This window comes from Ambystoma mexicanum, chromosome 7q (assembly GCF_040938575.1).
Source record: "Ambystoma mexicanum isolate Mex_15411 chromosome 7q, UKY_AmexF1_1, whole genome shotgun sequence".
In the NCBI taxonomy this organism is placed as follows: Eukaryota; Metazoa; Chordata; class Amphibia; order Caudata; family Ambystomatidae; genus Ambystoma; species Ambystoma mexicanum.
In genome coordinates this window covers 882,246,387-882,264,336 of record NC_090941.1, presented here as the reverse complement: position 1 = coordinate 882,264,336, position 17,950 = coordinate 882,246,387, and positions in this window count along the sequence as shown.

The window sequence follows — 17,950 nt, the reverse complement described above, 5'->3', positions numbered from 1 at the left end:
GTGTTCGGGGGGGAGGTAGGAGGGTGGAGGGGGTGTGTTGGGCTCACTTGGGTGGCGGGTCGATAGGGTGTTCAACATGATATCACATATGCCATAAAAAGTGCACGATCAACCAATGAGAAGTGTGGACATTGATCTTTGTGTACTAGGCCATCATAGGCGTACAGTCCATATTGTGCATGTCCCAGACACACGCAGTGCCACGAGTCCCGTGTCCATGTATCAGCCACCAGGCGTGAGTGCTAGAAGCATACATCAATGAGATGCTGACGAATGTCACGGCCCTCCGGTGCCTCGCAGACTCCATGAGGTGCTGCCACATCCCCACCCTCATCATGACCATCATCAGGTGCTTGCAGTTCTGCGTCAGGGGGCATGGGCACATTTCTACGTACGCACATGTTGTGGAGCATGACACATGCCATCACCATCTTTGCAACCTTCTCATGGCGGTACAGGAGTGCCCCGCCAGACCTGCTGAGGCAGCGGAAACGGGTCTTCAGTAGGCCGAATGCCTGTTCAATGACTACACGGGTACGTGAGTGGGCATGGTTGTAGTCCTCCTCATGCTGGTCCCGTGGGTTCCGGACTGGTGTGAGGAGCCATCTCTTCAGTGGATATCCAGCATCACCTGTATGTGGACGAGAAACGTATGATGTGGAATGCCATTGATACGTACGCACACCCCCCCCCCCTTCCTGGCAGGTCATTGACAATTCACATACCCCACATCATCATGCATGTAATGAGACTCACCGAGTAGCCAGGATCTGTTCCCTGCGTGTCGCTCCATGTAGCGTGGTATTGTAGAGTTCCTCAAGACCATAGAATCATGGGTTGATCCAGGGAATCGGGCACAACAATGTGTAATGATCCTGTTGGAGTCACACACCATCTGTACATTCAGGGAATGAAATTGTTTTCGGTTGCGGTACTGGGCCTCCATGGCATGTGGGACGACCAATTCAACATGGGTGCAGTCGATGGCACCAATGCAACCCGGTATGCCGGCAAGTGCATGGAATCCCACTTTTGTGTTGGTTATTTCCTGCTCCGAGCGTGGTAGAGAGATGTAGTCGTCTGCGTGCTTCAGGAGGGCATCGAGCACTTGCAATAGTGTCCGTGAGAACAGTGGCTGAGAAATGCCATGCAACTGTCCGACTGTGTGCTGGTAGGTGCCTGTGGCCAGGAAGTGGAGTACAGACACCACCTTCAGTAGGGGTGGGATGGCGGTTGGGCTATCTATCATGCTGACAAGGTCAGCCTGTGTCATGTCCACAATGGCGGCTATGGTGTCCCGGTCCAGACGGTAGAGGGTGTGGATCTGCTCATCAGTGAGGTTGAACGGATGTGCTCGGAGGCGTAGAATTGCGGGCTGCCTGCGTGGTGGTAGTGGCTGTGCTGGTGGGCCTTGCTGGCCCTGCCTTGGCCTCCTCCTCCTCCTGCGTCTCCTCCGTGCGGCTGGTTGTAGTTGGTGTTCGTCTACTTCTTGGAGTCGGAGCACTTGCAGTGCTATCAGGTCCCCCAGGGCCAACATCGCGAGTCCTGCCGGTAGCATTTCGGTGTGGTTGTGGGAGGAGACTGGCTGTGCAATTTATGTGTTTTCAGGCTGTATGGCCTCCACCTGTGGTGATTGATTCCACCTGTGCAAACTGCTCTCCCCTTTGGCCGAGCACGTCCCGCGCACAACGCTGCAATTCGGGGAATTGTATCTTGCTATTGCAATCATGTATTTGTACCCGATGGCCGTGTAAGATTGGTTGATATGTTCATTCTGCTGTGGTCCCATTGTTTCACATACTATCTGTGCAGTCGCGAACAGACTTGTGAGGGGTCAGTGGGACGTAGTACTCGAGTAACGGTGGGCCCTCATGCATCACTGTACCGAGTTGCAACGACGGGCGGGGCGTCCCATTCGTGGGTGAAGGCAGTTGCCATTTTCACACACAGCCGCACTCGATGGAATAATTAGTGATTTCAAACGGCCACAGATGCCTTTTCGACGTGATGTTGCAAATGAGGAATTCGAAGGGCGGCGCTTTCGGTTTCCAGCTAGCGGCGAGGAGATGCCCACAGGTCTGACTGCAAATGTAACGTTCTATTGTTCTATGTCCTTGAGACAGGGCCCATGGCGAGGGAGCAATGATTGATATGAATAGTTTGGGATGCGCAATAGCTACGTGGGCGATGAGGCCGTCCGTTCCCAAATACATGTTACTTCACAACACTGGAATTACGGGCTGGGGCACTGTGGATTTAGCAGGCTGCATAACGCACAGACTCAATGGATGTTTCTAATGTTATGTGAGTAATTATTCAGGCATTTTGATCCCGGGATGAGGGAATGATGGATGCATGCATGGGCAGGTGATTTGATACAGAGTTTGCCATGTACAGGGCTTCTTGGGATCTATCCGCCTCCCCTACGCTATGTGATGCAGGGCTGCCATAGTGGGACCATCGTCCATCTGGCCTTGTTGAGCCCTCCCTGTCTCGAGGCGCCCTCAGACACTCGTTTGTGATGGTGTTTGCACCTCGATATAGATGGTTATGAGTCGCAAGTGGTTTTGGGGTGGTGATGTTCCTTTGGAGTGGGCTAGCATGCATATGGCTGTGGATTTCGTGTGATCATTGAAGTGAGTTGTTGGTATGTAGTTCTGATGGCCATTCTGTTCTTTTTCTTTTCTTTTGGTTGACAGGTATCTCCTCCCCTTTTGCCACTGCCATCTGTATGCCACTCCTGCAGATGGATTTTACTCCCGACACCTGCTGCTTCGTGTTAATCAGTGGAGCAGCATTACGATCTTATGGGACGATCGCCAATGGGCCACATGCCCTTACGCAGTACTGGTGGCTCGGAGCAACATTTCGGCCTTTCAGCTGGACTAGTGCCTCCCCATTGGGACGGCCCTGCGGTTCTGTGCGCTTCCATGTTGCCTTTTCGTACGTGAATGTGGCTCTGTGTACCATGGGGGAACAGGGCGACACACAGGTAGTGGCTGGTCATTTCTTGCGGAAGCAGCCCACAATGGTGATTGGTGTTTTGGAGTTCATGGCCTGATGGCTGTATGTGCTTTGTGATTTTGATGTGCATAAAATTTCTATTCTGATTTGGCCCGTGTAGCGTTTTTCTTTGCAAGTGATGTGGCATATGCCTATTTGGGGGGCGATGTATTGTGAGGAGATCTGCATTGGGTTCCAGCTTCGGGGTTTAGTTGCGTGGTACTGTGCTGTGCGCGTTTGCCTACGAAGCCCAGTGAGGTCAGGGATGGGGGCTGCCAATATGCCAGTTTGAATGTTGTCATGCTCAGGGGCGGGGGATTGGGTTTTGTGTAACAGATGCCGGTCAGCCAGGTGGACTGGTTGAATGATGTGGTCTTCGGAATATTGCTGGTCACAGGTGCCTGTGTTTGCGTGCGTTTCTTGGTGGGGGACTGTGGTCATGTCCATTGGGATGGCTTCTGTATTCGTGCCATCTGTGCCCTGCAGCTCCCATTGGCCCCTCTTGTGTTTCTTTTGTTCGTTGGCATGCATGGGTGACTTGTACATTTCAATGGTTGCATTGTGGCTTCATTGCACCTACGGGGAGTTGTACTTTGTGGGCAGGGAGCGGTGTACAGGCACTCAGTGGGGCCGTTTACGGTTGATTCGCGATGCCGTACTTCTCGCCATGGCGGAATGGTACATTCCGCCATGCCTGATGGCGTTAGGTACATGTCCGCTAGGGTCGGAATTGGCGTACCGTTGCACCATGGTGGTGTTTGCGGTTTGGCATGGCGCGCGCGCGCGTGCTTGGTGCAGTTAGCGTTGGCGTTCACTACGGTGTCGCTAATGGCTTCGTACTTTGCGGTGACGGGTCATAGTCGCACCGAGCGCTATTCGATGGCGGTATTGCATTTCCGCCATCGTTTTTCGATTTCCGCCAGGGTCGTAATGAGGGCCATTGGCCTCATTACGACATGCCAGTCCAGGAACTACGGTACCAGTAAGCTTGCGGGTACCTGTAAAGACTGGAGGGGGGTGTCTGTACTTCTGGTCTCTATATGGTAGAGGAGAAGCACAAAAGACCCCAGCAAAGATTCTCTATTACGGTAGCAATGGACGAGCAATCAAGGCCTAGCTTCTCAGGAGGGGATGCAGGCTGGTTCTTAAGTACAGTGCAGTCCCCAAGCCCCCACAAAGGAATGTCCACACACTGTATTACTGAAAACACAGTCTTTATATAATCAATATTCAAAGGTTATGTACACTATCACAATAACTCACTTGGTGCTCAGGAAAATCAATAATGGTAAATATCTATAATTCTAAGGTGGTACCACCAACATTAGATCTCATTAAAGTGCATCAACAATCATGTAAAAATGTCACACAGATCAATAAAGAGGAAACCATCCAATAGAGAGAGGAGGGAAAGCAAGATGGTTGACACAATTGGCAGAATACTGGCCCCGTTACTTAGACACAGTTCTGTGTGGAGATCCCCCCCCACCTGGGCAACCTGTAAAATAAGATATATAGCACAAGCCCAGTCCATATATTGTTCAATAGTCTTATTCCCTCCTATAATGTTTTTACCCCCCCAATGTACCTCGTGGAGTAGAGTTCTTTGAAGAGGCATCGACAGATCCTTCTTGAGTGACCCCCTTTAAAGCGGGAGTCACGGATCGTTGAGAGGCGTCGAGGAAGGTGAACTCGGCGTTCGGCGTTGGGGAATCAATGACCGTTCTTGAGTGCCCTCCCTTTAAAGCAGGAGTCACGGGTTGTCGAACGTCCATCGGTGAACAGGGTAGAACGGCGTCGATGAGGTGGCAGCTTCGATCCGAGCGGTGCTCGTCGATGACGGAGCGTTGGCATCCTGCAAGGAAGAGGCGTGCGGGGCACCTCGCTGTAACGCTCACCTGACTCCCACGGAGACGCTGACCAGGTCTGGGCTGCTGCGACCTCTTCTAAGGTGATGCGCAGGGTTCGGAAGACGGACTGGACCGGGCCCCCAAATCTGGCTTGTCTGGCTCGCAGAAGTATCCTTCTGTAGGCGAAAATAGGAGATTAACTGTCTGCGGGGTAATGCAATCGGCCTCCCACTTTCCCCTCTCACCCTCCTTGAAACCCTTCTGTGTTTTCTCGTAGCGTCTCACCTTAGGGTCTGGAAGGACGAGCTCTCCATCCTGCTTCTGATGCAGGGGCGCGTTGGTATCCAGTTACTTCACTAGATTTTCGGATTGGTGAGAACCAAACTTGCTTGGCTTCCAGGTACGTTTTTTGATAAGAGGTTCCCCTTGTGTCCATGCACTAATGTACTAATGCTAGTGTATTTTTCCCCATAGGGGCCGGGGTACGGAATGCCGGGGAACAGGCACCGACCCGAGATGAGAGGTGAAATCCTTGTAGAAATCAGGTAAGTCTTTAATGAGCGTTTTTTGGTAATGTCTTTTCATTCGCTCATTAACGCTGATGTCTCTATTTCCCCTTAGGGGCCGGGGTCCGGAAATGCCAGGATGCGGCGCGGACCCGAAATGAAGAGGGAATGAATCAACAGGTAAGTCTTAACATGGAGATTTAGCTTTCCTTATTCCCTTCTCTCTCTCACCTTTTGTTCTGGTCTTTTTCTCCCTAGGCGCTGGGGCGTGACTGCGAATCCGGATGATCGCTGCTGAACATGGAGGCGCCCTGTAAAGGTGAGTGGAATGCGGCGCTGCAGCGATCGACGCAATGAGCTTTTAAATTAAAGTCTTCCTTTTCAGGATTGTCGGCGAGATGTCTCCGGGGTGAGGATTTAGCAGGTAAGGACTTTTCCTTCTTCTGTTCTCTTCTTCTCTTCCTTTGCAGGTGATCCAGGATGCTGGCAGGCGTGGCAGAAGTCAGGATGCAGGAGCAGACACGGTGAGCGTCCAGCTGCTAGATGCAGAACAACACGAAGCACGTGTGGCTGTTTGGGTGGGGTTTAAATAGCCTTGGAAGAAGTTCCAGGTATGTATCCTTCCTCCAATCAGGTATGTATCCTTCCCCGACCACGCCCGGATGGTAAATTAGTCCCACAGGTAAAGTAGTTCCTTTCAGGCCTCAAGGAGGCCGGGATCCTGCAGCATGGTCTGCATCAGGTAAGTGCACCCAAGCATTCCCATAATGAGCCTGGCGCCATAGGCGCCAGGACACTGTCCAAAGGGCCCCTATATGGGGTTGCTGGGTCCTTCCTTGGGGACTGGATGTCCGCTTTCGGGGACGCCGGGCTTGAACCTGCTCCCCGGGAGCGGGCATCATGACACTCGCTGACAATAGTTCTGGACCGCAAAGAGTGTAAAGAACTGTGGCCCAGCAAGGGCGTTGAGTCGTCGAAGTCTTTGTGGTCGTGAGCTGGCGGGAAACCCACCGGCGGATTCTCCTCGGCACGTTGGTTGTCCTCGACTTTCTCCGGCGGGAAAAAGTGGTTGACGGCGCGGACAATGGAGTCCTTCGATTCGAATGTTCTTAGGCCAAGGAGCGGGCGACTCCGGTCGTCAGCGGCACAGAGTCAAGTGGTCCCCGCGTCTGGGAAACACAACTTCGACGGGCCTCCAGCGGTTACACAAACCTGTGAACCCTGGTCGACGGCAATGGACTTCGACAGCGGCGAAGTCCGGGTGCTTTGCTTCGTTCTCCTCAGCGGTCCCGTCTCGGGTCGGCAGCCTTTTGAGGGTCTGAATTCCATGGAGCTTCGGCAAAGGTTAGCGGTGCTCGATGGTCCCTCGGAGCACGGGAAGAGGGTGCCTTACCAGGTCCTCTCTCGGATCAGTCTTCGACGGATTCGGCAGCTTTCAGATCGGTCGAAGCAAATGCAACAGCAAGTCTTCTTCTTCCAGCTGGGCGTCGAGGATCAGCAGTTCCAGTTACTCTTCAAGTGTAGACACAGCTTTTGAACGCTTCTGAACAATTTCCAGTGGTGACAGGTCCCGAGATATACTATTCTTTCTCTCTTCCACACTGCTGGTCACACTCAGTAGCCAATCATACAGAAGGGCATTCATGCAGTCAGTCAGCCAATCAGGCACACAGTGCATTCAGGCCATCCTCCTCCCTCTCAGACACTCGCAACAAGGAATGTGGATTGGGACAAGTACCCAGCCATTCAACACTACACAGTGCATTCAGGCCAGTTTCGGGCAGGGCTGTCTCAGTCTTTGTCTCTCATACCAGAAACTAGACAACCACAACAAGAAGTGCATATTGGTCACACACTCCATTCACCCAGGTCCCACCCACAGAAGATACCCACAACATACAGTCACTGGGAAGGCTCCAGTCAGTCTGGACTGGACTTCACAACAACACCATATATGGAACTTCCACCCCACAGCCAGTCCGGGGGAAGGGACAGAGTCAGGGCTTCCCAGGACTTTGGGTAAACAAGGTAACAGGCAATAGAAAGCAAGAGGCCACAGGGCCCATCTTATTTTCCATCAGGAATCAACTGATTCCAAAGGCAGGGCCTGGGGATCCCCAAAATGGAGGATACTCAGCGCACCTGTCAGTCAGCATTGAGCTGCCACCAGCCCATACCCTGCTCTGTGGGCCACCCACAGGTGCCAAAAAACATACACTAGGGGCACAGGGTTGTACCCCCACCCATGGGTGCCATAAGGGTATCCCATGGGTCTGTACACCAAATCAAAAGAGAGAGAGCTGCACCGCCAGGAGTCCCACATGAACTCCTGCACGGAAAATATGACAGAACACACAATAAAAAGGCAGTAAAGGACAAGGATACGGAGGCCCTGTCCCTCCGATGCATTTCCAGCATCACAGTCGCCCCCCCCAGACTGAGGTGGAAGGTGCCTAATCTCCCACGGGATAGACACCCTCATCCAGACGGTCAACATACCTTCTGGAAAGGCCAACTGCATTATCGTGACTCTTCCCTGGTCTGTGCTCTATGGTGAAGTCTAGCCCTTGCAGGCTAATGGACCACCTGAGCAGTTTTGGGTTTTCACCCTTCATCTGCATAAGCCACTTCAGGGGCTTATGATCTGTTTGGAACTTGAAGGTAGACCCTGTAAGATAGGGCCTAAATCGCCTAAGGCTCCAAACTATACTGAAACACTCCTTCTCAACAGTAGCCCACCTAAGTTCTCTACCCTTGAGTTGTCTAATGATGAAGATGATAGGATGTTCCCTCCCTTTGTCATCTAACTGGGACAAGACAGCTCCAATTCCGGTGTCGCAGGCATCCGTCTGGACGATAAAGGGTCGGCTGTAGTCAGGCGCACACACCACAGGTGCCCTACACAGACTTTCTTTCAAGCCATCAAAGGCCCTCTGATAGTCTTCCATCCAATTAACCTTCCTAGTTTGTTTGGGGGAAGTCAGAGCTGTCAGTGGTGCAGCTATCATTCCGTAGTCCACCATGAAATTGCGATAATGTAACGCTCACCTGATTCCCGTAGAGGCGCCGGTCTTGACTGGGCGTATACCGTATCTTCAAAGGTGATGTGTAACACACGGCTGGCTCTTTGGGCTGGACCTCTGTGCACTGTATGTTTGACTCGAAGGGTAAGATGTCTGCAGATAGAAAATATGGGATTAATGAACTGGGTTATTGAATGTCTCTCTCTTCTTCCCTTTCTCTTCTCCTGTAGAACCCCGAAGGTTAACGCTCTCACCTTAGGTAAGTGAACGCTGTGCTCTCCATCTGCCTCGGGGCAGGGTGCTGTAACCAGTTTCTTCACTGGATAAGGGGAGCAGGCCTCTTGACTTCAGAGGACAGCTGTCCGTCGTTTACTGCACGAACGGTAAGTTTCGAGTAATTTTAATGTCTTTAAAGTCCTTAGTAATGATGTCTCTTGTTTTGCAGGGTTCCGGCGATGGTGGATGACGGGCTGAAGTGAGTTGAAGATGGAGCCCGTGTGATGAATAGAAGCGCCTGGAAGCACGTAAGTAAGCGCTTGTTGCCTGCTTCACGATGCGCTCTAACTGTCTTTTTATTTTGCAGGTACAAGTTCGGAGCGGCTGCAGGGTGCCGGAATACCCACTGGGTTAGATGTGGAAAGGAGTAATGGAACGTGAGTATTAAAGTTCCCCAATGTCTTTAAACGCACCTTGTTTTGTCTTTCAGATGAGGGATGCAGCGCCGAAGGCCTCCGGAGCGTGCGAAGAGTTGGTAAGCTTTTGTCTTTCAGATGCCGGAATGCAGTGTGAAGACCTCCGGAGCGCAAGAAGAGTAGGTAAGCCTTTGTCTTTCAGAATGCAGCGCGAGGCGTTGGTGACAGCCGATGGCCCAGGTAAGTGAAGAGCTGTCACTGAAGACCGTAATGCTAACCTGTTCTTTCTTGTCTTTATAGGTGTTGCTGAAGACTGGATTCAGGATGGTAAGCCTTTTTCCTTAGGCCCAGGATCAGATGCAGAAGACACGATGAGCGTTCTGCTGCAGAAGATGCAGAATAACGCAAAGCAAGATTCATCCATCGGGTGTGGTTTAAATAGCCTCCTGTAGTGCTTAGGTGTCTCCTTCCACAGCCACCCCTAGGTAAGAAAATAGTTCCTGCTTTCCAGAAGAGTTCCAGTGTTCTGAACCTAGGGAGTGGCTCCTGCCCCACCCAACAGGAAAAGTAGTTCCAAACAGAAGAGGATCAGAGGCTCAACTGGCAGGCAAGTAAGCAGCATGGTCTGCTGCAGGTAAGTCCACCCAAGCATTATGAGCCCGGCGCTTCCAGCGCTGGGACTGGGCATATTTATGAGCCTGGTGCCACTGGCGCCAGGACTGGGTCCAAAAGGTCCCAATTGGGACTGGTTGGCACTCGGAACCTGGGTTATGGATCTGCTTCCAAGGGAGTTGGGAAAACCCTGACCTTTTGGAAGCAGAGATCATGACAGATAATACCCAGTGAGGCCCAAAAATGCTCTCACCTGGGTTTGAGTAGTGGGAGTCTCCCAGTCATGTACATCCTCTACCTTACTGGGGAGAGGTTGGATTTGACCCCCTCCTACCTCATGACCAAGATATGTGACTTTCCCCTGAGCTATCTGGCACTTGGTGGCCTAACTGTAGACGGCAATGTCGTCTAAATAAGCCACACAAAAGGCTTCCAGCCCACGGAGAGCATGATTGACCAATCTCTGAAAGGTGGCAGGGGCATTCTTCAACCCAAAAGGCATGACCCTAAACTGGTAGAGTCCCTCTGGTGTTGAGAACGCCATCTTTTCCTTGGCATGGTCCGTCAGCGCTATTTGCCAATAGCCTGAGGTGAGGTCAAAGGTGCTCACAAATTTGGCAGCACCTATGGTGTCAACGAGCTCATCAGCCCTGGGCAATGGGTGCGCATCAGTTTTGGTGACGACATTGACTCCTCGGTAGTCCACACAGAACCTCCAATCCTTGGTACCTGCCTGGGAACTTGCCCTGAGGACAAGGACGACGGGACTGGACCAGGGACTGGTTGAGGGTTCAATAACACCCAGATCCAACATCTTGGTGACCTCAGCCTGGATGTGGTTCTTAACAGTGTCTGACATACGGTAGCTCCTGCTTTTGACAGGCACGCTGTCATGAGTGTCAATCTCGTGCTTACACCACGGTGTAAGGCCTGGCGTCAGCGAAAACAGAGAGGCATACTGCTGGAGCAAAGTCCTGCAGGCCCTCTGCTGCTCTGTTGTCAAATCTGGAGAGAGATGCACTCCCTCCACTGAGCCATCCTGAGGGTTGCTATACAGCAAATCAGGAAGGGGCTCACTCTCATCCTCTTCTTGCTCTGAAGCCAGCAAGAGACATGAGACTTCGGCTCGCCTGTGGAAAGGCTTGAGCCTATTAACATGGAATACCTGAGGGGCTACCCCTGGGATTCCCATGTCAACCAGATAGTTGTCTTCGCCCATCTTGGAGATTATCCTGAAGGGTCCAGTCCATTGATCTGCCAATGCCCGAGGCTTGGTAGGCTCCATCACGAGGACCTCCTGTCCCAGAGTCCAATCCACTTGCAATGCTTTAAGGTCATGCCAGTATGTGTTCAATTCCTGGCTGGCCTTGAGATTCGCTGTTGCCTGACCCATCATCTATGTCATCCTCCGTCTGAGGTCTAACACATAGTCCCCCACTTGCTTGGCGGTACCTGGAGGGGTGGCTTCCAAACCTTCTCTGATCAAGGCAAGGGCCCCCTCACGGGATGTCCAAAGAGTAACTCAAAGGGGCTGACACCAACACCTTCTTGAGGTACTTCTCTGTAAGCAGACAGCAGGCATGGCAGGAGGAGATCCCATTTCCTCCTTAGGGGCTCTTCCAAAGCACCTATCATGCCCTTGAGAGTTTTATTAAATCTCTCAACCAGACCATTGGTCTGGGGGTGGTAAGAGGAGGAGAACTTGTAGGTTACCACACACTCTTTCCTCATGGTCTTCATGTAACTACACATGAAATTGGATCCTCTGTCAGAGACAACCTCCTTGGGGAATCCAACACGGGTGAAAATGCCCAGGAGAGCCCTGGCAACCACCTTGGCAGTTACAGTCCGAAGGGGTATAGCCTCAGGGTACCCGGTGGCATGATCTACCAAAACCAGGATGAAGTGATGTCCACCTGAAGTGGGAGGGTCAAGGGGACCAACAATGTTGATGCCCACCCTCTCAAATGGTGTGCCAACCACTGGCAATGGCTGCAGTGGGGCAATGACACTGACTCCAGTCTTGCCAGACAACTGATAAATTGGGCAGGTCCTGCAGTGGGACTCCACTTCTACTCCCATCCGAGGCCAGTAGAAATGGGCAGAGAGCCTCTGCTTAGTCTTCTTGGTACTAAGATGACCAGCCAAGGGCACCTCATGCGCCAACTGCAGTAGGAAGGGCCTGTAAACCTGGGGTACCACCAACCTCTTGAGGGCACCAGGTTCAGGCTTAGTGGGCTCACTAACAAGGAGCTCACCCGCCCAATAAATCCGGAATGTCCTAGGCACTTCTCCTCGTGCCTGGGACAGGGCCTGTTTCCTCAGAACCTCGAGAGAATGGCACTCTCTCTGTCCTTTACAGAAGTCTGCCAGGGAGGGTCCCCCTTCAGCTAACAAGCATTGAAGATCGGGATGATCCTCCGGGTTGAGAACCTCTCCCACAGGAGAGTCTTCTGGCTCTTCTCTCACAAGAGTTGAGACGGGGTTTACCACTGGACCCAGCCCGTCCGGAGCCTGGATCCCAATGGGTGCTGTAGGAACAGCAGGAAGAGAAGGAGCTCCCTCCACAGAGGTGGCCTTCTTGTTCTTCCTTCGTCTTGCCTTAGGCCGCACCTTTGGCTCGGGTACCTGACTCACAGCCAGACCCGGGGTCACCTGTGACCTAGTGATCGCAGCAGCAGTCATGGGAAGACCATCCAAGATCAATCCCAACTCTACTAGATCATTACCTAACAGAATGTTAGCAGGGACATTGTCCTGAACCAGGGCAGGAAGCTTTGCTGTCTTGTTTCCAATTACGAGTGTGACTAAGGCTACAGGCGATAATTTGGGAGGCCCACCAGCTAACCTGGTGGTTCTCAGAGGAGCACCTACATAGTCCTCAGGCTAGAGCAGGGTCCTGTCCACCACTGTCATGCTTGCCCCAGTGTCTCTCAAACCAGTAGAAGGCTGGCCATTCAGGAGAACACTTCTCAAAAATCTACGGGTGTTCTGTGGGATAGTCGCCAGTACTTCCGCATACTGGTTCCAGGCCCCAAGGGACACTAAGGAAATCTCTACAGGAGCACCAAATGTGATCCCTATAGAGGAGGGGAGGACAGTGGCCTCCACCTCAGACATGGGGTAAGGGTAGGTCAGGCTTGACAGCCTGTACTCCAAGTGCCTTACCTTTACACTTGGAGTCACCCCTCTTATGATCCAGAGCCCCACAATCCCAACAAGTGCCGGGAGTGCGGGGTACAGTACTGGAACCAGCGGGAGCCTGCTTTGCAGCAGGTGGACCACTACTCTTATTCCCACCCACAGATGACTTATCCCCACTAGATTTTTGGGTCTTAGGAGAGGAGGGTTTAGGTTTACCCAACTGTGACTGCTTTTGGGACTCCTCAGCTTTCTGAGAGGCCCCCTTTTCTTTGTCCTTGTCCTTTCCACTGGAGTCCTTAGGGGACACCCGGTGGGAGACCCACTTGTCAGCCAGCTTAAAGGGATCCAAAATGTTCTGGTCAGCAACATACTGACGCAGCTCCGGTGAACAGGCTTCAGAAAAATGCTCAAAAAACAGGTGGGACAATTCAACAAAAGTTTTCACCTTGTAACCATCAATCCACCCCATCATGTTCATGTGCGCAGCACTCACCCAGTCAACCCAAGACACATTCTCTCTTTTCTTAAAATCCCTGAACCGTTTAAGGTATTGGGTAGGTGTCTTGCCAAACTTGGCAATTAAAGCAGACTTCATGCACTCATACTGACCCCTGTCTTCCACACTCGGCTTCCGAATACAGTCATACCCAGTCTGAGGCACTCTGCTTAACAAACACTTAGCCCAATCTCTTTTGTCAACATCATGAATTGCACAAGCCATTTCAAACGCTTCAATCCATTGGAGGATATCAGAACCCTCCACAAACACACCAACGAAATCTTTCATAAACTTAGTTGCTGGGGACCTGACACTCTTACTGGGTTTCGCTGAAGTCTCCACTCTAGCTTTCTCTAGCTGGATTCTCTGACATTCAGTGTCCTTGTCTTTGAGTTCAAGATCCCTATTCTTGAGTTCCACTTGCTGTGCCAGCTCCCCCTTCTTAAGCTCAGCTTCTATCTCCAACTATCGGTATTCAAAGGCCAATTTCATCCTTAATAACTCAAGTTCTATAGAATTGCTGGGGTTCGGATCAGAGGCAGCAGGAATGGTGGCATTCCCAGAAACAGATTCAGCAGAAACCCCAGGGGCAGAGTCCTCATTGGTTGCATTCCCCCCCTCATCAAGAGTTTCACCATCAGTCTGGTAGTCCACCCAGGTAGCTATCAGCTCAGCCCTAGACTTATCCACAAAGTCTAACTCCCTGGCTTCACAAACACTCTGGAGAGACTCTAAGCTCATACTAGTCAATTTACCATTTGCAATAGACTCCATTGCTTGTAATGCAGTTATTTTGTACACAACCAAACCTTAATTTAATAAAGTGCAGATATTTTGTAAGTGGCACGGTTATACACTGATTCTTAAAACCATAAGCATCCCACCGCTGCCACCAGTGTAAAGACTGGAGGGGGGTATCTGTACTTCTGCTCTCTATATGGTAGAGGAAAGGCACAGAAGACCCCAGCCAAGATTCTCTATTACGGTAGCAATGGATGAGCAATCAAGGTCTAGCTTCTCGGGAGGTGATGCAGGCTGGTTCTTAAGTACAGTGTAGTCCCCAAGCCCCCACAAAGGAATGTCCACACACTGTATTACTGAAAACAGTCTTTATATAATCAATATTCAAAGGTTATGTACACTATCACAATAACTCACTTTGTGCTCAGGAAAATCAACAATGGTAAATATCTACAATTCTAAGGTGCTACCACCAATATTAGATCTCATTAAAGTGCATCAACAATCATGTAAAAATGTCACACAGATCAATAAAGAGGAAACCATCCAATAGAGAGAGGAGGGAAAGCAAGATGGTTGACACAATTGGCAGAATACTGGCCCCGTTAACTAGACAGTTCTGTGTGGAGATCCCCCCCCCCACCTGGGCAACCTGTAAAATAAGATATATAGCACAAGCCTAGTCCATATATTGTTCAATAGTCTTATTCCCTCCTATAATGTTTTTACCCACCCAATGTACCTGGTGGAGTAGAGTTCTTCGAAGAGGCATCGACAGATCCTTCTTGAGTGACCCCCTTTAAAGCAGGAGTCACGGATCGTTTAGAGGTGTCGAGGAAGGTGAACTCGGCGTTCGGCGTCGGGGAATCGACGACCGTTCTTGAGTGTCCTCCCTTTAAAGCAGGAGTCACGGGTCATTGAACGTCCGACGATGAACAGGGTAGAACGGCGTCAATGAGGCAGCAGCTCCGATCCGAGCGGTGCTCGTCGATGACGGAGCGTTGGCGTCCTGCAAGGAAGAGGCGTGCGGGGTACCTCAGTGACGATAGTTCTGGACCGCAAAGAGTGTAAAGAACTGTGGCCCAGCAAGGGCGTCGAGTCGTCGAAGTCTTTGTGGTCGTGAGGTGGCGGGAAACCCACCGGCGGATTCTCCTCAGCACGTGGGTCGTCCTTGACTTTCTCCGGCGGGAAAAAGTGGTCAACGGCACGGACAAGGGAGTCCTTCGATTTGAATGTTCTTAGGCAAAGGAGCGGGTGGCTCCGGTCGTCGGCGGCACGGCATCAAGCGGTCCCCGCGTCTGGGCAACACAACTTCGACGGGCCTCCAGCGGTTACACAAACCTGCGAACCGTGGTCGACGGCAATGGACTTAGACAGCGGCAAAGTGCGGGTGCTTTGCTTCGTTCTCCTCAGCGGTCCCGTCTCGGGTCGGCAGCCTTTCGAGGGTCTGACTTCCATGGAGCTTCGGCGAAGGTTAGCGGTGCTCGATGGTCCCTCGGAGCACGGGAAGAGGGCGCCTTACCAGGTCCTCTCTCGGATCAGTCTTCGACGGATTCGGCAGCTTTCAGATCGGTCGAAGCAAATGCAACAGCAAGTCTTCTTCTTCCAGCTGGGCGTCGAGGATCTGCAGTTCCATTTACTCTTCAAGTGTAGACACAGCTTCTGAACGCTTCTGAACAATTTCCAGTGGTGAGAGGTCCCCAGATATACTATTCTGTCTCTCATCCACACTGCTGGGTCACACTCAGCAGCCAATCATACAGAAGGGCATTCATGCAGTCAATCAGCCAATCAGGCACACCGTGCATTCAGGCCATCCTCCTCCCTCTCAGACACTCACAACAAGGAATGTGGATTGGGACAAGTACCCAGCCATTCAACACTACACACTGCATTCAGGCCAGTTTCGGGCAGGGCTGTTTCAGTCTTTGTCTCTCATACCAGAAACCAGACAACCACAACAAGAAGTGCATATTGGTCACACACCCACAGGAGGTACCCACAACATACAGTCACTGAGAAGGCTCCAGTCTGGACTGGACTTCACAACAACACCATATATGGAACTTCCACCCCACAGCCAGTCAGGGGGAAGGGACAGAGTCAGGGCTTCCCAGGACTTTGGGAAACAAGGTAACAAGCAATAGAAAGCAAGAGGCCGCAGGGACCATCTTGTTTTCCATCAGGAATCAATTGATTCCAATGGCAGGGCCTGGGGATCCCAAAAATGGAGGATACTCAGCGCACCTGTCAAAGTCAGCATGGAGCAGCCACCAGCCCATACCCTGCTCTGTGGGCCACCCACAGGTGCCCAAACACATACACTAGGGGCACAGGGTTGTACCCCCACCCATGGGTGCCATAAGGGTATCCCATGGGTCTGTACACCAAACCAAAAGAGAGAGAGCTGCACCGCCAGGAGTCCCACATGAACTCCTGCATGGAAAATATGACAGAACACACGATAAAAAGGCAGTAAAGGACAAGGATATGGAGGCCCTGTCCCTCCGATGCATTTCCAGCATCACAGTACCGTAGTTTGCGGACCAGCAAACTACGAGTTCTGTGGGCAGACGCCCTCCCGCCCACCAGGTCTGACCTGGCGGGCAGAACAGCACCCGCCCGCAGAGCATGCCTGTAGCACTAGCAGTGTTACAGGCATCCCCATTCCCATTGAGCCCTATGTAGCTCAAATGGGAATGGGGAATAAAGAATACCAGCACCCGCCAATGGGGACGGTCCGCATCCACCAGGGTCGGAATGCCCACGTTCCACCCCATTGTCGGGTGCCAGTAAATTCACGAGTTTGGTGGCAGCCGCGCCATTTTTACCAGCACAGCTACCGCCAAACTTGTAATGAAGCCCAATTCTTAAAATAAAGAACAAATTGAGATGCACAGTCTGAGTGAACTTCATGCATTAACACAGAAAGGGGGATTCATTAATTCAACTGCATACTCAATAGCACTAAATTGAGGCATCTATAGTTCACATTTAGAAAATACAACAATCTTCTGAATATGAACATTGAGAAACCATCATAGAGCGTTAAGAATATAGGCCTTATTATAAGTTTGACTGTAATTCCAGGCATGTGTATGGTACCAGGATACACCACACAATACTGTTAGGAACTGTCACACTCAGACAGTAAATGTATTCATCAGTATGTACTGCTAAATGTATTCAGTCACTGAGTGGAGATTCAAGCCATCTAGTCAATAAGGTTTGTTGGCATCTCCCGATATCCAGGCTGTAGGAGGAAGGAGCCTGCGAGGATGATGCCAGGAAGACAGAGCCAACTGCATACTCGATAGGACTAAATTGAGGCATCTATAGTTCACATTTAGAAAATACAACAATCTTCTGAATATGAACATTGAGAAACCATCATAGAGCGTTAAGAATATAGGCCTTATTATAAGTTTGACTGTAATTCCAGACATGTGTATGGTACCAGGATACACCACACAATACTGTTAGGAACTGTCACACTCGGACAGTAAATGTATTCATCAGTATGTACTGCTAAATGTATTCAGTCACTGAGTGGAGATTCAAGCCATCTAGTCAATAAGGTTTGTTGGCATCTCCCGATATCCAGGCTGTAGGAGGAAGGAGCCTGCGAGGATGATGCCAGGAAGACAGAGCCAACTGCATACTCAATAGGACTAAATTGAGGCATCTATAGTTCACATTTAGAAAATACAACAATCTTCTGAATATGAACATTGAGAAACCATCATAGAGCGTTAAGAATATAGGCCTTATTATAAGTTTGACTGTAATTCCAGACATGTCTATGGTACCAGGATACACCACACAATACTGTTAGGAACTGTCACACTCGGACAGTAAATGTATTCATCAGTATGTACTGCTAAATGTATTCAGTCACTGAGTGGAGATTCAAGCCATCTAGTCAATAAGGTTTGTTGGC